Genomic DNA, 21,417 nt, shown 5'->3' with positions numbered 1-21,417 from the left:
TAGAGCCAGTGCGTGGATCCGCACCTTGCCCACATGGCAGGTGTGGACCCTTGACTTTTTTCTCGTTACGAAAAAGTCGAGGTCCGCAGGTTACCTGTGCTATGCCTGCGGGCCCCCGTGCGTGGGTTTCTAACCTAAGAATCCCTTAAAAAATGAAATTAAAGCCTAAAAACAAATTTGAAACGGATGAAATTAAAGAGTAGGATGATGTAGATTACTTGGAGGAGACGGCGTTCAATTCCAACGGACAGATTTTCCACAATCTTCACGGGAAGTTTCTAACCAAAAGCTCTATTTTCTCACCCAGAACTCAAACGGTAAAAATGAATTTACAAAAGCCCTTTTTATAAGTTTTTTGAATAAATGAGTTTTTAATTTGTTTATGTTTCACTTTAAAGAGGTAACTTTTGAAGCATTTTTATCCATTTTAAACAGGTATGAGTAATGTTTGAGTTTTTGTTCAGGATAACGGATTTTTCAGGCGAAATCGGTCATTTTTTATGAAAAAACATTAGAGTCACCTATAAGCTCTTTTCTAACTCCTAAAACATGAAAATATTGCCGAGTTTTTCTTTTTAAACTCGTTAAAATGGAACTAAAAAGACAGTCCACTTACAGCCCTTTGTCATTTCAAATTCGATATTGGTCATAAAACGATGTGTCATTGATCGCTTTCTTACTTTTTCGGATCAGAGGCACTAATTAAGAAAAGTACTCCTTTGTCATAATGATCAAGAGGTTCACTCAAGTATTATTTTATACTTTTTCGAGCTTGGGAGACACAAATTTACGAAAAAGGACAACCATGGAGTCTTCTTAAGTTTTTTTAGACTCTCTAAAATTGAAAAATGCCAAGTTTCTCCTATATTGGACTCGTTAAAATTTAACAGTAAAGGACTTGTTCAATTACAAATAGGAATGGACCACTCCTTCTTAGGGTTCAAATTTAAACTAAGTTGGACTCATCCGAAGGATGAGCTTATAATCAAGCAAATTTTATCCTCCTCAAGCTTGTCAAAAATAAAGAGGTACTTGCCAGAAATGGTGGGGGAAAAGAGAGAAAAATGATCCTGTTTGTCATACTTTGTAACCACTCATGAAAACGACACTTTTATTCACCTGGGTTGGGAAATCCCTTGCCTAACAGTTGATCAAACCATATTAAAAGTCTTCAGTTGGTTTTGGGTATTAACTTTGGGTCAATTGTCACCAAACCATCTGCTGTGTCATTATGTGTTTAAGAGGTCAGTGCAAATAAGCCATTCATCTGCAAAATATCTGTCATCCATTTTGACCATCCCTGAGTCAGTCCTTGCAACTAAATTTCTTCAAACTTGATCTACAATTTTGTGTTGTGTGCTTGCCTATGACGGATCGCTTTCTATCGACTTCAGCTCATTATCTAGAAAGATGATCTAGAAATCGTCAGTACCTTGGGATCTTCATGCCTCAATGGTAGGTTTCTCGCCTTCGACGATAGGTTGCATCATTGACCTTCGATCAAAGGAATTCGTGGCATGTTCAACATCAACACAGCTATTCACACCTCATGGATTGTACTGAGTACTTTGAGAGCCATTGACATTACTGGTGGTTTCTCTCACACTTGTTAACAGTTTACATCATTAACTAGTAATCAAGTGGTTTCTACCATGTTCGACTTCAATACATTCATTCGCATGGATAGAATCGTAATGTTTCGAGAAGTAGAAATGAAGACCCTGGATCTAGTTTCCACCATCCAGGCTGCGAGGAATTTTGTATTCGTTATATAGTGGACTATTCATAAACAAATGGCTGCATCCATACTATGTCTACATGTGTCTATACTTGTGATGTATTACAAGATCATTCCTATATCAGAGCAGTAGTTAGTTTTCTAGTCAGTTTTGATCTGAGTATGGGAATGCCTACCTCAGCAATGATATGATCTCATATATATATTTTGCATTGAATGTTTTACAGTTTCCAACCGGGCTCTCCACAAGATGATCCTCGAAATGATAAAGTACTTCACTCTTCCTAGATGATAAATGAAATCCTCATCTACTACAGACTTCGCACTTTAGGGGGCAATCTGTTACACAAAATATTATCACCATGACTATTTGCTGTCAGTATGGGTCTACCATCATTCATACTGTCCTCCTAAGCAAGTCTCAAACCTCAGCTCTTCATGCCAAGCTTTGAAAATGAGAGAAATACCTTAAAAATCAATAAAGCTCTGGTCCCGCACTTTCTCTCACTGTTGCCTGCGGTCCCGCACCCTTTGTTCATGTTACCTACAGACTTGCCTACTCTGTCTCTAAAGGAGTGGGTGCAGAACCCTGTGAAAGTCAAAAAGGTACAAGTTTATTCTTAAAAACTCACTTTGGGTTAAGTCTAGATGATTCTAGAAGGAATTTTGACGTGGATGATTCGCTCCTAGGTGGTTCATGCATCCCAAAAGTGAAGGAGCTAATCCCTTGATGAGAGGAGCTGTTACACAGCAATTTGTCACCGTTTGTCACCGTCCCTGTTACCCCTCACCCATACACTGGAGGACTCATTCCGGGACCTATGAGAAGTGACATGACCTGAAATCACTTGCATCATATTCCTCTAAGTATGAGCTTCATATGCCCTGAAGACATCTCCTGCAAAATACCCATGAAAACAGCTCTTTTTGCATTAGCGCGGGTCCACAGTTCACTGCCTGCGCCCATGAGGGAAATCCTTTAAAAAGGGTGCGCCATTGGCGCTCTGTCTCAGAGTCGCACTCGCACCAACCGAATTGAGTAAAGTTTTCAACCAACAAGCTCCCGAAGGTTGTCCTTAACCCATTCACCAACTGAATCTATGTTGAGCTAGGATGGTTTGGCTTCGAATCTCCATAAAAGGGAAAGTGGTTTGCCACCTTTCATGGAAGTTTCCAAGTGATAAAGCCAATCCCATGAATAATGTGGTTGATCCTATCTCTTTCTTCTCTATCTATAAAAGCTTGCCTCTATGCCTTGAGAAAGCTAGTTACAATAGTTCTAGTTCCAGCATAGTGGTAGAGAGTTTGAAGCTGCAAGAGCCTTCTTTGCACCCATAAGGCCAAATCTAAGTAAGGAGTTTCTTGTCACCCAAAGAGAGAGAGGCTTGTTCCTCATCCCAACAAGCTTTGCAAGACTTGTGTATCTGACTACCCAGCCAAAGGAGGATTTGACGTCAAAACAATGGTTGTATTCTTCTTTGTTATTTATTAATAATAGATGACTATCATTATGGTTCCACTCTCATTGTCTTATGTTTGATGTTTAGTTATATCTTTTCTGACTGATATATAATTGCATCTACTAGATTTTACGCTTGTTTTCATGTTGTTCTTTGCATGTGCAGGTGTCCATCACGGAGATCGTGGGGATCGTGACCGGCCAAGGCAAAGGAATGAGGGCGACATCTCTTCTACGAACACTAGCGTTGGAATCCAAGTAGGTTCTCACCATCCACTTTGTATTTGCAATTAGGGACTTGCGTGATAGCATTGTGTGATTGTTGCTAGACCCGGTCTGGGCCAGTAGGGATCGTCTCTGTCTGCAAAGAGGATTTACCTCCACAACAATTTGGCGACTCCACTGGGGAGGTCTTGTCTCTTTGGTTTCTCGTTTGGTTACTTAGATAGCTTTCTGGGTTGGATTTCTTGCTGTTTCTTTCTTCCTGGTTTGCCTAGATACTGTTTTCAAGCCCTGGGTTGCTTGCTTTTGTTTTTGACTTAGAAAACTCAATTAGTGCGCTTTTTAGCCTTACAGTCGCACCAATTGGCGCAAGTTGCTCAAAAACAACCCGCGCCAATCCCATAAAAGCGCGAGTTGCAGCCTGATAGTCGTGCCAGGCCTGTCAACGTTTCCAGTTCGCTTGTCTTCAAGCCCTCTGAGCTTGGAGTTGTATTTTGCCGCGTCTTTTTCAATTACTGGAGTGTGTTTGACCCTTGTTTGACTGGTTTTAGACCTTCATCCTTTGGGTGTTTGCCCTTTTCTATCGATTTCACATTTTAGCCCTAGGGCATCTAGTGGCCTTGTGCATCGAGCCTTCCATAGGAGTCTTGAGTTCTTTGATCATCCAGTTGACTTTGTGATTACTTTTTGCACTTGCTCAGTAGTTGTCAAAGCCTTTTGTTGGTATTCAAGTGATTTGCTCCTTTTCCGCTTGGATTTCACTTGACTTCGTTTAGGCTTGGATTACATAGCCCGTAGAGGTCTTTGCTTTTTCTTTTTGGTTTGAAGGACTGCCTTGGTGTTTTGGGGACTTGATTGCATTCTCATTGAGTGAAATTTGTCTCTTTTACTCGTCGTTATTATCTCTCAAAATTTGTTTAGTGCACTTTGCCATTGAAAAGAAAATGAACAGTCTCTTTTGCGTTGAATTAGTTAATGGAAATTAGAGATTTTCATTGATTAGTGACTTTAAAGAAAAGTTTTGTTTATTGCCATTAGCTGCATTAGAGTGGTTCTTGATTGTTTATGGTCATTTTGTTTGATTGAAAAGTTCTCAACTCTCTCGTAGTTAGTGTTCATCGAACGAAATGATACTTTTAGGCATATAGCTTGCATTTAGGGAATTGTGAGAGATTACATACGATAGGAATTGGAAATCGAAACCTAATCAAAGATCAACCGTAAAATGAACTGAATGAACTTAAAAATGCATTGGAACTTAACGCAAACATCTACAGGTCTAGGCTAGAGATGTGTTCTGGCGTCATTAAACCTAGTCACTTTTGTTTCACTTAAGGTTGGGTGATTCCTCCTTCCGTGACGCAACAAGTGGTCTAGCACAGACTTGAGCTCCCACGTACCGTCGAGTATATGGGGAGACTCCACTAGGTTATCATCCTTTATCCACAGGAAGCCGTGTCTGCCGCCTTACAAGCCGTAACGCACTGAACACAGCATTCGGGAAGATTGACTGTCGTACGGGAAGTCCTTGGTTTTCATATTACTGCCAAGGTGTATATGCAGTTTTACGGATTTGTTTGGTAAACCTTTTTGCCTAGTACTCCAGAGTAGTCACTTTTGATCCTTTTCAGACTCCTTAAACGAAAAGGCTCATTTGAGCATTTGTCACTTCGGGCTCACAAAACATTCGAAGGCGACTAGAGTCACCTTTTTTTCCTTTTCTCGACTCTTAAAACATGAAAAGGTCAAGTTCAGTTCCTTTGCCTTAAAATTTATTCGGCCACGTTCACATTTACCCGGTTAGATCTTGTTTGCGTTAGCTTGAGTAGGTTTCTTTTCGTTCTCAATGGCAACTTTCCCAGGGTTCAACAACCCAGGGATCCCCTCTGACGGGAACCCTGGTCATTTCGCTCCTTTTGGAAATGTTGGTGCTCCTTATATGGCAACGTTTTCCCTCCCAGGGTTAACTGTTGGATTGCCAGTTTGGTTGTTCTCAACCTCTTTGGTCCCTGCCGTCTCATCATCTAGTCAATTCGTCCCTCCACCTGAACAACATCATGTTGATTCTAAGGTGGATCTCTCCCCTTCTACGCCCACTTCTACATCCTCATCTTCTACTTCGCCTGGTGAAAGTCTCGATTCGAGTAACCCGGTGGCTAAGAAGAAGAAGAAGAAGATGAAGAAGAAGAAGGCTCCTAAGGGAGAGGCTAGAAGTACAGCTCTTACTTCGAGTACACCTGAAGTCGAGCCACCTTCTGCTCCTCCGCGGAAAGTCAAATTTCCTTGTAGATTATGCAAGGGGGACCATCTTCTTCGCGATTGTCCTGGCATTCCCAGGGTACTAGAAGTATGGTCTAGCGATCCGGCCCACCCCTCATCGTCCTCTGAAGCTCACAGCGATGCTACCTTATCAGTCGGGAATGGTAAGGGAAAAGGGAAGATTTGAATCCCTTGTAGACCTTGTGAAGGTAATCATCCCCTTCACCTTTGTCCACTCATGGATAAAGCCTCCATTGTCTTGGAAAGTCTTACAGCCCCTTCACCCCAACTTCCTGTTGGTTATCAACATCTCTCTGCAGCTGTAGATCGTCCCCCTGCTGACAAGGAGATTGCTTCAAATTCTTCTCTTGTCCAGCCTCCTCTTCCCAAGCCTGGTTGTGCCCAGCCTGTTCCAGACCAACCATTGGTCGAAAAGAGTGTCGACTCAAGTTCACCACCCGTCGATCACTCTGTTTCGGACGAGGATCATGCCCATGTTCTTCTCGTCTCTTCAAATTCTCCTGAGTCCCGAAATGACTCTCCTAACCCAGCTGCTCCCGAAGGTTCTCCTTCGGTTCCTTTAGCACATGGGGGCAATCATACGATTCCCCCACCAAGTAGTCTGGTCGCTTCCTTTGATTGGAATCGCCTGATCGCCGGTCGCCTTCCATCCCATACGCCTTTCCAGATCACCGTACATGCCTGTGCTAAGGCAGTACCTGGCACTATTTTGGATGAAGGGGCGTCTGTCAGTCTTATGCCGTACACTACTTGGCAAGCTTTAGGTTCCCCGTCGCTTGGGCTAGTCACTCAGAATCTGTTGGCCTTCGACGGCAGAGCCTGTCCATCTCTAGGAGTTCTCCCGACGTTCCCTATTACTTTGGGAGGCAAAACTGTCTATATAGACGTCTTGGTTAACCAAGGTGTTTTAGACTTTAGTCTTCTCCTTGGTTGCGACTATGTTTACACCATGGGGGCCCTCGTTTCTTCGCTTTTCCGTGTGGTTTGCTTTCCGCACGATGGAAGAATTGTGACTATCGATCAAGTGTCATTTGTTATTCCCCCGATGCCTCATGCGCCGTTGTCGTCCCCTCCTAGTTTTTATCCACCAGTTGCATCTACCTCACCATAGATCAACTACGTGGCCACCTATCCCATGCCTGGATCCAGTGATGCCGCCATCGTGCATAGTGTCCTGGGGGCATTGGGCCCTGACTTCCAAGATGTTTCCCTTCCATCGGGAGTGGCAATCTTGGAAGCCCCGACTTTCTATTCATTATGATGAAGTTCGGGTGGAGCATAGTTCCTTTCTGATGTCAAGCTCCCTAAAAAATGAAACTAGGTTTGGTGGAGCATAGTTCCTTTCCGGTGTCAAGCTCCTTAAAAAATGAAACTAGGTTTGGTCGGAGCATAGTTCCTTTCCTATGTCAAGCTCCTTAAAAAATGAAACTAGGCTTGGTTGGAGCATAGTTCCTGATCTTGTGTCAAGCTCGTTAAAAAATGAAACAAGGGTTATGAGGATAGTTCTTTTACTGTGTCAACCTCATTAAAAAATAAAACAACTCCCTTTCCAAATCGAGTCTTTTGATTAAGATCTCGTAAAATACAAGTCGAGTCTTTCATCGATCTCGAGAGTGAACCTTCATTCCATCCACTTTGTTGAATGCAATGAAGCTTGGGGGGCATGTACCTCGACTTGCGTCATTATGCTGGGGGCATGCAAGCTTCTAACAAGCATAGTTTTTCGTTTCAAGCTTGTGTAAACATGAAACCGAATCCAAGAAGAGTTCTCCATGGTTCACGCTTGTGTAAAAATGAACCCATACCCATTTTACATCTCGTGATTGCTATCTTTATCTGCTAAATTATGCTAGATGAGCCTTGGTTGTTTTCATTCCATCGCCACCATCTCTTTGGCTGATCATATGCTTTCACTTGGTTGTTTTACCTTTCCTGAGGGACCGCAGTTATGAGTGGTTTTGTTAGCTAACCTCTTGACCATTATATGTTTTGAGCAGTTCCACCATTGTCGGAACCAGTTGCTACCCTTTATACCACTCGTTCCTCTAGGATGAGTCACCTTTAAGCACTTTTCTGACTCGTAAAATATGAAAAGATTGCCGAGTATTTTCCCTTTTTGACTCGTTAAAGAGAATAAAAATGGAGGTCTACTTTCAGCTCTTTTCTGACCGTTTAAAGACGAAAAGATTGCCGAGTTATTCCTCTTGACTCGTGAAACATGAATAAGAGGCAGTCGTCTTTAAATCTTTTCCGACCGTGTAAAAACAAAAAGATTGTCGGGTCTTTGTCATTTCAGGCTCGTTAATGGTTACAAAACGACGTGATATCGATCACTTTTTTAATTTTTTAGGTCGATGTCACTACATATGAAAAGTACTCCTCGATCGTAATGATCGGGCGGTTCTTTCGAGCATTGTTTTATACTTTTTCGGGCTCGCGAGACACAACTTTATGAAAAAGGACCCCCTGGAGTTCACTTTTCTGCTGTCTTTTCAGACTCTCTAAACAGGAAAAGACGCCGAGTTCTTCCTTTGTCAGACTCGTTAAAACTTAATGACATCAGATTCTGTCGTAATGACGCCTCACAGGCATATGCTATCCCCATCAATCTTGTTAAAAATAACTGGGGTACTCGCCAGAAATGGTGGGGAAAATGGACCCATAATTATTGTCGTGTCGGCAGTATGTCACTCTTGAACATGGCACTTGTCTGCTTTTGTGTCTAGGTGGGGACATCTAATCTCGCTTTACACTAGCCCTCGTGGGTTTGGGTTATCCTGTTTGACCTCTCGTCTGCTCATTGCCTTGTCACCATGATCTCTGCTCATTTGATGTCAAATACTGCCAAGTCCACTGTCATGCCGCCAATATGTTCAAGAGAAGTTGACCTCTGCAGAATTACAACCTCCCTCTGATACCTCACATAATTCTGAATCACCACAACATCTTTCCTCTGTCTCGTGTCAATGATGTGGGAAACACTATGGCCCACCTTTGATCAAGGTCACTTCCTGTCGACTTCAGCTCATTATCCAGGAAGCTGATCTAGAGACTCCTTTCCAGTGCCTTGGAGCCTACATGCCTCAATGGCAGGTTCTTCGTGTTCGACGAGAGGTTTTCATCATTGGCCTCCGATCGAATGATTCTACGGGTGTTCGACGCCAGCTCATTGATTCGCACGCCGTAGATTGTACCTGTAGCACCTTGAGGGCCATTGTCATTATTGGTGGTACCTCTCGCGTCTGTTAACAGTTTTCCTCATTGACTGGTAATCAGACGATGTTCATGCATGTTCGACTTCAACTCCTGTATTCACATGTTTGGACTTGTACTCTGTGCGGGTCGAGATGGAGCGCAAGACCCTGGATTTTGTTTGTTGGAATCCAGGCTGCGATTTGTGGCTTATTATCATCATTACATGACTCATTCACTGGATGGCTGTGACCATGCCTGAGTCTATTTATCGATCCTCTCTGGATGGCTGCATCCATGCCTTGGATCAAGATTATTATGTACTCTGCTACGGATGGCTGTGCCCATACCACATACATCATGTATTTGAGATATCAGTTGTACTTCTTTACGCAGGTTCTCCAACGGTCGTGTTTTCAGTCACGCATGTTCTTGTAAAGCATTTCACCCCTCTCTCTCTCGGGCCTCATACTGTAGGGGGCATCTGTTACACAGCAATTTGTCACTGTTTGTCACCGTCCCTGTTACCCCTCACCCGTACACTGGAGGACTCATTCCGGGACCTGTGAGAAGTGACATGACCTGAAATCACTTGCATCATATTCCTCTAAGTATGAGCTTCATATGCCCTGAAGACATCTCCTGCAAAATACCCATGAAAACAACTCTTTTTGCATTAGCGCGGGTCCACATTTCACTGCCCGCGCCCATGAGGGAAATCCTCTAAAAAGGGCGCGCCATTGGCGCTCTGTCTCAGAGTCACATTCGCGCCAACCGAATTGAGTAAATTTTTCAACCAACAAGCTCCCGAAGGTTCTCCTTAACCCATTCACCAACTGAATCTATGTTGAGCTAGGATGGTTTGGCTTCGAATCTCCATAAAAGGGAAAGTGGTTTGCCACCTTTCATGGAAGTTTCCAAGTGATAAAGCCAATCCCATGAATAATGTGGTTGATCCTATCTCTTTCTTCTCTATCTATAAAAGCTTGCCTCTATGCCTTGAGCAAGCTAGTTACAATAGTTCTAGTTCCAGCATAGTGATAGAGAGTTTGAAGCTGCAAGAGCCTTCTTTGCACCCATAAGGCCAAATCTAAGTAAGGAGATTCTTGTCACCCAAAGAGAGAGAGGCTTGTTCCTCATCCCAACAAACTTTGCAAGACTTGTGTAGCTAACTACCCAGCCAAAGGAGGATTTGACGTCAGAACAATGGTTGTATTCTTCTTTGTTATTTATTAATAATAGATGACTATCATTATGGTTCCACTCTCATTGTCTTATGTTTGATGTTGAGTTATATCTTTTCTGAATGATATATAATTGCATCTACTAGATTTTACGCTTGTTTTCATGTTGTTCTTTGCATGTGCAGGTGTCCATCACGGAGATCATGGGGATCGTGACTAGCCAAGGCAAAGGAACGAGGGCGACATCTCTTCTATGAACACTAGCGTTGGAATCCAAGTAGGTTCTCACCATCCACTTTGTATTTGCAATTAGGGACTTGCGTGATAGCATTGTGTGATTGTTGCTAGACCCGGTCTGGGCTAGTAGGGATCGTCTCTGTCCGTAGAGAGGATTTATCTCCACAACACGAGCTATCCCTTTGAAGGAGGGCTTTATCCCTTTGAAGGTGGACCTAGTAACTTCCCTCCATTGTACTATAAATTAAGGCATTGGGCTGGTTGCTGGGGAGGTTAGAAGCTGAACATTTTTGAGGGTAAATGCTGGTGGAATTGAGACTTCCTACTTAAGCTTGAAAGGAGAGATCACATACCTTTTGGCTTCATTGGGAAGAGAGTGAAACTTGTCAAAGTAGAGGAGACTTCTTGTCGGACCCTGGGAGGAGCTTGTACAACATTAAGGCACAGGTCGTAAAGTCTTCTTTGATTTGAATTAATACAATCAGATTCATTTTTCTCAACAAATTGTCTTATGTGATTTGTTTCATGAATTCCTTGATCATCATGATAAGTATGCTTTATTATATTGGCTTTTCAGGTGCTATTTAATTTGTGTTCTTGTTTGTGTTTGCAGATTCACTACAAGGGAGCTCATTTGGATCAAAGGGGCGAGGCTTCCACAAAATTGCATTGGACCTAAGGTAGGCCTAAAACACTTGTTTGCCTTTATTTATAAACTACATATTTAGAGAAAGATAGGATTTGATTGGCTTGCTTGTCACTAGATATCATTAGATACTAGGGAGGTCGGTCTTGTTCGCAAGAACGACTCATTCCGTGTGACACTCCACATTCGAGTCGGGTTGGGTTACTCCGTTCACCCGTCATATCACCATTGGTCCATTGCACCATCCATATTTGGGGTTAACGCTACCAATCCATGTTAGTGTGTCCGATATGCTCAAGAGAAGTCGCTCGGAGAATTCACCTGTGTCTCATCCGCTGCAATACATTCACACTCCATTCTTTCATGACCGCCACCCTGAACCCTATCTCATCAGATAGTTTTTACCTCCAAAATCATTTACTACGTTCCGTGTCGTAGATGTGGGATTCATTAAGGCCCTCCTATGACGGGTCGTTTCTTGTCGACATTAGCACATTATCCAAGAAGTCGACTTAGGAACAACCCTTTCAGTACTTTGAAGCTTGCATGCCTTAATGGAAAGTTTCTCACTTCCAGCGACAGGTTTACATCAATGGCCTTCAACCGAAAGATTTTGTGTGGTGTTAGATGCCAAGTCCCTTTTCACACCACATTGATTGTACTCTAGTACCTTGAGGGTCATCATCATTATCAATGATTCCTCTCGTGCCTGTTAACAGCTTACATCATTGGCTGGTAATCAGGCGATGTCTTTCCATGTTCGACTCCAGAACATCTTTCACATGGATCGACTTGTACTTCGAGTGAATATTGGACGAGTTTGAAGACCCCGGATCTAGTTTTATCCATCCGGGCTACGATATATTCAAGAAAATAAAGACATCAAATGTACATCATTGCTGCACAGATGATCATCCGAATGAAAGGATGATGGCTCTATCAGAATCATCAGTCTGCCACACAGACGATTGTCTATCTTATGTACATGGAAATGAATTTATAAAGCTGAGAATGGGAATGCCCGCCTCAGCTAGATCATGAAAAATATTATGAAGATAATTTATTGTATTGTATCTTATTACAAGTCGCCTTCCAGCTCGAAAAAACTTCGGATCCTCATGATAAAGCATTTCACCCGACATCAAAAGATTAATGACCTCATGCTTTAGGGGGAAACTGTTATAGACATTTTTGGGCACTGCAACCCCAATCATACATGTCCATAAACCAAGGGCTCCTATGTCCCTAAAAGTTTTGCTTCACACCCTAAAAGAACAAGGTCAGCTGATTACATCATCTCCAAGAAGTTCTCAACAGAAAACTGCTCAGAACTGGTCAAATCTGGACCATACAGACTACCCAGTGTAGAGGGTGCGATGCATCCCACCTACTCAGTGAAAAAGGGTGCGATGCATAATGAAAATCCCTTCTATAGGGTGTGATGGGTGAGAGTAAACAAATGGCAGAGACAGTTTGCAAGGTGGATCGTCATGGAACCTTCCAGAAACTTCTCCTGTGACACTTGTCTCTCTGAATTCGCCCAGGGATGAGTAAGAGATCATTAATCTCCAAGTGGAATCAAGAACTATTAGAGAGAGGACACTAATCAAAATCCCAGAAGCTGACTCACCTCCCTGCAATCATCTATATATGGATCCCTCATCCCAAAGATCCAAAGGCTGGAATTTTGTATCTTGTAAGGAAGTGTTGTTGGTTTCTTGGTGGAATATCATAGTGTTGGGTGATCTAAGATTTTCATGAGGTGAAGAAGGGCTCTCATGCTGGGAGGATGACGCTGGGTTAGAAAAATTGGTTGTAATCCTCTTTACTATTCTTGATATTAATAAAGCTATTCAAGTTTTCCTCCACATTCTTGTATGTTTGATGATATATGCATTTGTGTGGTCAATATATATCTGGTCCTATATTTTTTATGATTGTAGATCTTTGTTCTTTGATAGTATTATGCTGCTTTGATTCCACAGCTGCTCTTTGAAGCTGGGTAGACGAAGGCAAAGCAGCAAGGATCTGTCAGAAGGGAGAGGAACCAAGCAAGGAACTAAGCGCAAGACTGAGTTTGGTGTCCTTTGTTCCCCTCTTATCTACTTCTCATAAAGGAAAGCGAAAGTAGTTTTAGTTTGTTTGTTTCTAAGATAGCTACCAGTCTTAGTGGGACTAGCAGCTCTGAGTGGACACTAGATTTCCCGATAACACTACCCTTCAATACAGCTTACAACTTTTTGTCCATCTGAAATACCACTTATGGTTTTGAGAAACCACCTTTCATTGATTATCTTCCACGCTCCTCCACCATGCAATGACCGTTGATCTATGAGATCCAACGGATCCTGTGCACTCTCCTTCTGTTTCCTCCTTAACTTAATCTCACCTGCTTTTGATGGACTCTACGTTAAAACCACGGTTTTTGCCACACTCCATTTAACACACGACATTCATATATCGATTCATTCACTTAATATTGGATTGCCATCGATCCATTCAATGGGAATACACAGAAATACCTAGTTAACTATTGAACACAGATACACAAAGTAACGAGAGTCCACACCAGGCATGAGTCTTGCCCTCTCGGCTCAATTACATTAATAAATTGACCTCTGTCTCAAACCCCCTCTAATACTCAACCTCTCGCTTCTCACTCAAAACCTAATCATGTCAGCTCCCTTGAATTTCCACTCTTCTCTGGTCTGATATGGCTCCTCTGTTAACTCCTCTGATACTCTGCAATTCTTATTTGGCATGTATTATATGCAATACTCCTGATATGGTTCCTCCTTAATCTCCCACTCTTACACTAACTTGTCTTTCCTGTGGCTTCCGATACCACTCCAATACCTCTTCTATGATTTCATAGCTCTACTCTGATAGCTCCTATGACTTCCGATAGTCTCTCCAATGGCTTGACTATCTTGGCTTTCCTTTGGTTTCTCCTCATGGCTTCTTGCTCCTGTTTCTTCACGGATCTGCTCTACTTCTCCTTGGCTTCATATCATAACTTAGTATCCTAGAATATTGCCATATTGACATACTCCTATTGATTCATGGATCTGCTCTACTTGGATTCACATCATATATTGCCATATTGAAATTAATGACTATATAGATTAATAGTACAACACATGCATCATAATGCCAACAATTAAGAGTCATAAAGTCAAGTCAAAAAAATTGACTCTTTGAACGTAATGGGTGCATGATCGGCGCAGCCCGACACCCATGGTCTGGTCATTGTAAAGACAATTTGAAGAGATACTACAGTTGTTTGTAGTAAAAGGAAGCAAAGGAGAAAGAAGTGCTCAGGAGTAAGTTTCAAGTGAAAGGAACCATTGACAAATTTTGGAGGAGATAACTTGGTAAAGTGATTTGGTTGCAGATTACACTGAACAAGTTGAAGTTCAAGAAAGAAGATGAAGAGGGATCAAGAGAAAAGTCACAGCGATAGCATAGCAGTCAGCATTGGTGATGACGAGAAAGAGATCATTGAATTAAAGGCATGACTTGACATGCTAATGAAGTTATTAAAAAGACAAAAACACGGATGGGTAATAAAGGAAACAATTAAACGGTCAATTAAATAGTTGATGGAAGGAGGATAGAAGCATAAACTAAAAGTTTTAGAAGGAGAGAAATGCCAAACAAATATATACATTTGTGAACTAGAGAAAGGATCATTTCTTGGTGACAACGATGATCAAATGAATGTAAGTTTGATTCCCACAGATGGCACTATAGATTGTTTAAAAGAACAACATGAAGACTTGAAGACAGAATCATCTGTCAAACCTCATGTTTTTAAATCGAACCATTGGTGTGTCAATGCAGGATATGTTTTTGAATAAAAAATTGATACAGAAATGAAGCAAGTTGTTAATGAATTGGAAAATGATGGGCCAAATGTCAATATGATAGATATTGCAACAAAACTAAAGTTGGATTTAAGAGATCTGTGGTTTGTACTTTTTGAATCTTTGACCGGAGAATCCACAGTAAGAGCATTTTTACACCAACGTTTCAAATCCCAAATGGGATCCATCATCAGGGTTTGAGAATGATGATAAAAGAAGAGCAGATTGGAAATAATAAAGACTCATGAGGGAGACAATTTTAAGGAACAGCACAGGTCGGCTAGAATAATTTTATTTTTATTCTTAAATTTAATTTTTAATTTTTATAAATTATTATTATTTATTAAATGGAAATTTTTATTAAAAATTTTTATTAACTAGGATTAAAACATATAGAATAAGAAGGACTAATACTAAAATCGAAAGACAGAACTAAAATATATTAATATCTATATAAATTAAATTAATATATTGATTCATATTAATAATTATAAATAATAAATATTCATAATTGATCAATATGATAATTAATATATTAATTAATAATTATATAGAAATTATTATATTAAAGAAGGGATAAATTTTTTTATTCATATAGAAATACTAAGGAAATATATCAATTTCTATATATAAATTAAATTAATATATGAACCAGATTATATTAATAATTATAAATAATTAATATTTATAATTAATTAATATAATAATTGATATATTAATTAATCATTATGTAGAAATTAATATATTAAAGTATTCTAATGTTAATAATTTTAATTATGAAATAAATAAAAAGTACTGACCAATAATAATAGAAAAAGAGAGGAAGGAAAAAACTAACCTGTTTGAAGGCTTACCTGGGAATGGGTTGACGCTTTTTGATTTCACTGATCAGGGGAAGCCAGCTTCCGCTAATCTCCAAACCATTGTCTCTGTTCAGATTACAAGGATGCTTCAAAATTTCGAGGGCTTCTCTGATTTTCCGTCTCTGATGCTGCTCTTCCCTTGCGATAATTGATGCGCTTTCCAAGCAGATGTGGTGCTTAGTCTTTGAGGAGTGTTCTGCCAAGGCTGAGGTACGAGATCTTCCATTCCTGATGTCAGCGCCATGTTCCCTGAGTCTTGTCTGGAGGGAGCGACCTGTTTCACCTATGTAGCTTTTTCCACAAGAACAGTCTATTTTATAGACTCCTTTAAGTTGTTGCTTGTCAATATCATCTTTAACAGATTTCAAACTTTGTCTGATAGTACCAGGAGCTGAGAATTGTGTTATAATGTTTTTCTTTCTTAGGATTTTAGCCATTTTATCTGTAACCCCATGGATATAAGGTAGAAAAACCTTACCACATTGAGGTTGGTCCTGATCATTAGGTTTGGGAGATGACAACCTCCTTTCAGCTTTCTCTATGGCTTTTTTAATCTCATGATCTTTGTAGCCTATATTTTTAAAGGTTAAAACTAAATGCCTCTTTTCTTCGTTTATATGCTCTGAGTCAGAAATTCGAAGGGCTCTAATGGCAAGAGTGTTCAGAACGCCAAGCTTTTGGGCTGGGTGATGGTGGGAATCCGCATGGAGGTAACTTTCCGTGTGGGTTGACTTCCTGAAAACCTTATGGCCCAAAGAGCCATCCTCTTTCCTGATGATAAGAATGTCCAAGAAAGGGATGCTCATGTTTTCTTCAAGCTCCATTGTGAATTTTATATCAGGGGAGATGGAATTAAGGTGAATGAAAAACTTGTCAAGTTCTGCTTTACCATGTGCCCATTTTATATTAGTGTCATCGACAAAACGCTTCCACCAAGCTGGCTTTAAAGGATAAGATTCCAGGGCCTTCTTCTCAAAATATTCCATGTATAGGTTGGCCACGATTGGCGAGAGGGGTGATCCCATTGCTACACCAGATGTCTGTTCATAAAATGTTCCTTGGAAGGTGAACACAGTCGACCTTAAGCAGACTTCAGCCAGCTTTGCAGTCTCTGGGTCAGTAACATCTCTTATAACTTGAATGGCTTCATCAAGAGGAATCTTCGTGAATAAGGAAACCACGTCAAAGCTCACAAGGATGTCATCTCTTTCCATCCTTTCATTTTTAATAAGATCCACAAAGTCCTGCGAGTCTTTGATGAAGGAATCAGTATTTCCAACAAGGGGCTTTAGAATTTTAGCGACATATTTAGCAAGCTCATAGGTTGGGGAGCCAATAGTGTTAACTATCGGTCTAAGGGGGACCCCTTCCTTATGGATCTTGGGTAATCCATAGATTCTAGGGATGGTTTCACAAGAGGGGGTTAATTTCTTCTTCAATTTTCCGTCAAGGTTGGATTCTGAGATTATCTTTTTTACATCCTTCATGATTTTGGGCATGGGATTACTGTTCAGCTTCTTATAACTGCCACAGTTTAGGTGATCATTCATTTTCTTAACATAGTCTTCTTTATCCAAGATAACCGCTGCTCCTCCTTTATCTGCTTTAAGAACTACTACCTTGTCATTATTCCGCAAGGACTTGAAAGCTTTTTGCTCTTCCTTACTCAAGTTGCTTTTGGGAGCTTTGGCTTTTCTCATGATGAGAGAAAACTCTTGCCTTAATGCTTCTTTGTCTTCAAGAGGGAGGTTGCTAATCCCATCTTCAATGCTACAAATCATCTTTTCAATGGGGAGGCTTTTAGGGGCCATTGCAAACCCCATACCCTTGCTGAGAACATTAACGGCTACCGGGTCAAGTTCCTCGGAAGACAGGTTGACAACTTTTCTTTTTGATATTGACTCACGTGAGTTTGAAGACAAACTTTTTTCTTTGTTATCTGGGGAATTATTTTTGTATTCAACGCCAACACAAACCTCCTGGTCACCCATGCTAAGCCCATTACATTTTACCAAATCTTTTTGGATAAAACTGTCATTTTTAAGGTTTAATTTATGCCTTTTCACACCCTCATAGAAATCGTTGACTCTGTCATGCGCACCTTCTCTGGAAACCTGCACCCTCTCGATAGTATCCATGCCAACTGGGCTTAAATCGTTCTCATTCTTTTTCGCCTTGCTCAATGAGTTATCATTACCTGTGTCGATATTATTCAATGCTTCTGGTTTAGATATCTCACCATATATAATCACCTCTGCGTTTTTATTATCACAATCACTATCTTTATTTGAATTCTCTGGATTATTAACTCGGTAGCTGATACTACTGTAATCCAGTGATTATGTGTAGTTTCCAGGGTAATCTGCACAGTCCCCACGACTTTCACTGCTTAAATAACCGACGCTGTTTGACATAGTGGCGCAGTTTTTCAGGTTAAAGTTTAATTTTTGCCTTTTCTCACCATCATAGAAATCGTTTCTGACATGCGCACCCTCTCTGGAAACATGCATCCTATCGATAGTATCCCTGCCAACTGGGCTTAAATCGTTCTCATTCTTTTTCTTTTTCGCCCTGCCCAATGAGTTATTTTCTGGTTTAGATATCTCACTAATCACCTCTGCGTTTTTATTTTCACCATCACTGTCCTTATTTGAATTCATCTGATTATTAACTCGGTAGCTAATACTACTGTAATCCACTGATTCTGCGCATTTTCTGGGGTCATCTGCGCAGTCTCCAAGGCTTTTACTGCTTGAATCAGCGTTGTTTGACATAGTTTTTAAGTTAACAACGTTTGAATCTGCGTGGTATATCCTTCTCATTGCTTGTGAAGAAGGAGTAACACCTGCGTAGCTAGGGTTTACGTTCTTTAATTTACCACAGCAGTAATCACCACCTTTTCCGATGTTGGTTTCGCCACTGATTTGGATCGAACTTGGCTCACCGCGTAACAAGACTCGACTTATATTGGTTGCGCATTCTTCAGAGTTTTTTATTAAATCTGAAACTAGAAGCGCGTCGATGTTAATATTTCTTGCAACTTTTTTAATGTTATTATCCTTAATGCTTCCATCCAATCGATTATTACTACGCTCAACAACGCAGTTTTCAATGGAATTATCCTTTGCGCTGATGTTTTTTGTAGAGTTATTGGTGGGTTCCAGATTGTTGAAAATCACCTGAGAATTTAAAAGCTTGGTTAGCTTCTTGTGCTGTCTTGCCTGAGCAGTCTGCCCCTCCTTTTCTGCTTTCAGTGCAGTCCTGCCATCTATAATGGCCCATAGATTTTTATCGATGTTGTTGGCAAGTTTAAGGTGGGATGAGAGGGCCAAACGACCAAGATATTCCAGGGAGGCTCTAACTCTTCTGATTTCTGACCTGATTAGAGAGAAGCTAAGATGAAGAAACGCCTTACTGTTGTATTTGTTATGCAATTTATGTTTAACCTGAGCAAATGGAGGAATGAGATTGCTGTCCCGACAGTTTTTGAGAAAATATAGATCTGTAGCTCTTCTTGTTATCCTCACTCTAACACTTTCGAGTGAGAGGATTTCACTCCAAGTATCCCCTCCGTACAGGGATAAGATTTTGGATTTAAGAGATCTGTGGTTTGTACTTTTTGAATCTTTGACCGGAGAATCCACAGTAAGAGCATTTTTACACCAACGTTTCAAATCCCAAATGGGATCCATCATCAGGGTTTGAGAATGATGATAAAAGAAGAGCAGATTGGAAATAATAAATACTCATGAGGGAGACAATTTTAAGGAACAGCACAGGTTGGCTATAAAATAGACTGTTCTTGTGGAAAAAGCTACATAGGTGAAACAGGTCGCTCCCTCCAGACAAGACTCAGGGAACATGGCGCTGACATCCGGAATGGAAGATCTCGTACCTCAGCCTTGGCAGAACACTCCTCAAAGACTAAGCACCACATCTGCTTGGAAAGCGCATCAATTATCGCAAGGGAAGAGCAGCATCAGAGACGGAAAATCAGAGAAGCCCTCGAAATTTTGAAGCATCCTTGTAATCTGAACAGAGACAACGGTTTGGAGATTAGCGGAAGCTGGCTTCCCCTGATCAGTGAAATCAAAAAGCGTCAACCAATTCCCAGGTAAGCCTTCAAACAGGTTAGTTTTTTCCTTCCTCTATTTTTCTATTATTATTGGTCAGTACTTTTTATTTATTTCATAATTAAAATTATTAACATTAGAATACTTTAATATATTAATTTCTACATAATGATTAATTAATATATCAATTATTATATTAATTAATTATAAATATTAATTATTTATAATTATTAATATAATCTAGTTCATATATTAATTTAATTTATATATAGAAATTGATATATTTCCTTAGTATTTCTATATGAATAAATTTTTTTATCCCTTCTTTAATATAATAATTTCTATATAATTATTAATTAATATATTAATTATCATATTTATCAATTATGAATATTTATTATTTATAATTATTAATATGAATCAATATATTAATTTAATTTATATAGATATTAATATATTTTAGTTCTGTCTTTCGATTTTAGTATTAGTCCTTCTTATTCTATATGTTTTAATCCTAGTTAATAAAAAAATTTAATAAAAATTTCCATTTAATAAATAATAATAATTTATAAAAATTAAAAATTAAATTTAAGAATAAAAATAAAATTATTCTAGCCGACCTGTGCTGTTCCTTAAAATTGTCTCCCTCATGAGTATTTATTATTTCCAATCTGCTCTTCTTTTATCATCATTCTCAAACCCTGATGATGGATCCCATTTGGGATTTGAAACGTTGGTGTAAAAATGCTCTTACTGTGGATTCTCCGGTCAAAGATTCAAAAACTAAAGTTCTTAGAAGAATGGCTGGATAATCCAAATCTAAAGTGTGACGCAAAGGAAATTATGATGGAATACAACATGCCTTCAAATTGATAAATTTAGCACCACGAAAGCGTATAGATCGACAACAAAGTTCAACAAGAAAATGATAATGTGCAGCCAAAAGACAAGTTAGATATCGAAATTGAAGAGATGAAGAAGTTGATGTTGAAAGAATGTCAGAAGATGTCCATTGAACAAATAAAAAGCAAGGATAACAACAAGATACATTTGATTGCACAAGTATACATCAAGAAAAAGGGAGGACAATTACAACATAAAGTTTGGAAGCCTGGAAAATGAAATAAGACAACCACAGAAAATCAACAATATGACAAAGTAATTAATTAGCGACAGACCAATGTTTTGGATCCAAGCTGAGCTTTATCATCTATTGAAGATTAATGGTTAGGAGAAAATAATTTTCTTCTACCTGGGGAGTCTGATGCAGATGCATATAGCCTAGGTCAATTGTTTATTAGGGGAGTTAGTTTGTAAAGTTAGTATTTAATTAACTAATGTATTTTTTCTAAAAGTTTTAGGAGAAAATGATAATTCTGGTAAATAGGAGAAGATTTGAGATTATTGTGGAAGGTTTGAGAAGATTATTGATTAGTTAGCTCTTATTTAAGGATAAGGGATTGGATGAGAGATTTTAGAGATCAAAAGATATATTTTGGGAGTTAGTTTAGGGATCTAGAACCTACCTTGGGTTCTAATCCATTTGTATAAATTGAGGCGAGCCATGAGGCATGTATGATGTAGAAGTGTGTGACTGAGTGTGAGGAATGAGAGGCCATGAATAGGCCATGATTTCTCCTGTATTTATTTTTGTTTA

This window comes from Pinus tabuliformis, chromosome 6, assembly GCF_031772625.1.
Source record: "Pinus tabuliformis cultivar Carrire ecotype Pingquan chromosome 6, CPIR1, whole genome shotgun sequence".
NCBI classification, from domain to species: domain Eukaryota; kingdom Viridiplantae; phylum Streptophyta; class Pinopsida; order Pinales; family Pinaceae; genus Pinus; species Pinus tabuliformis.
Note: the sequence above shows the minus strand (reverse complement) of the source record.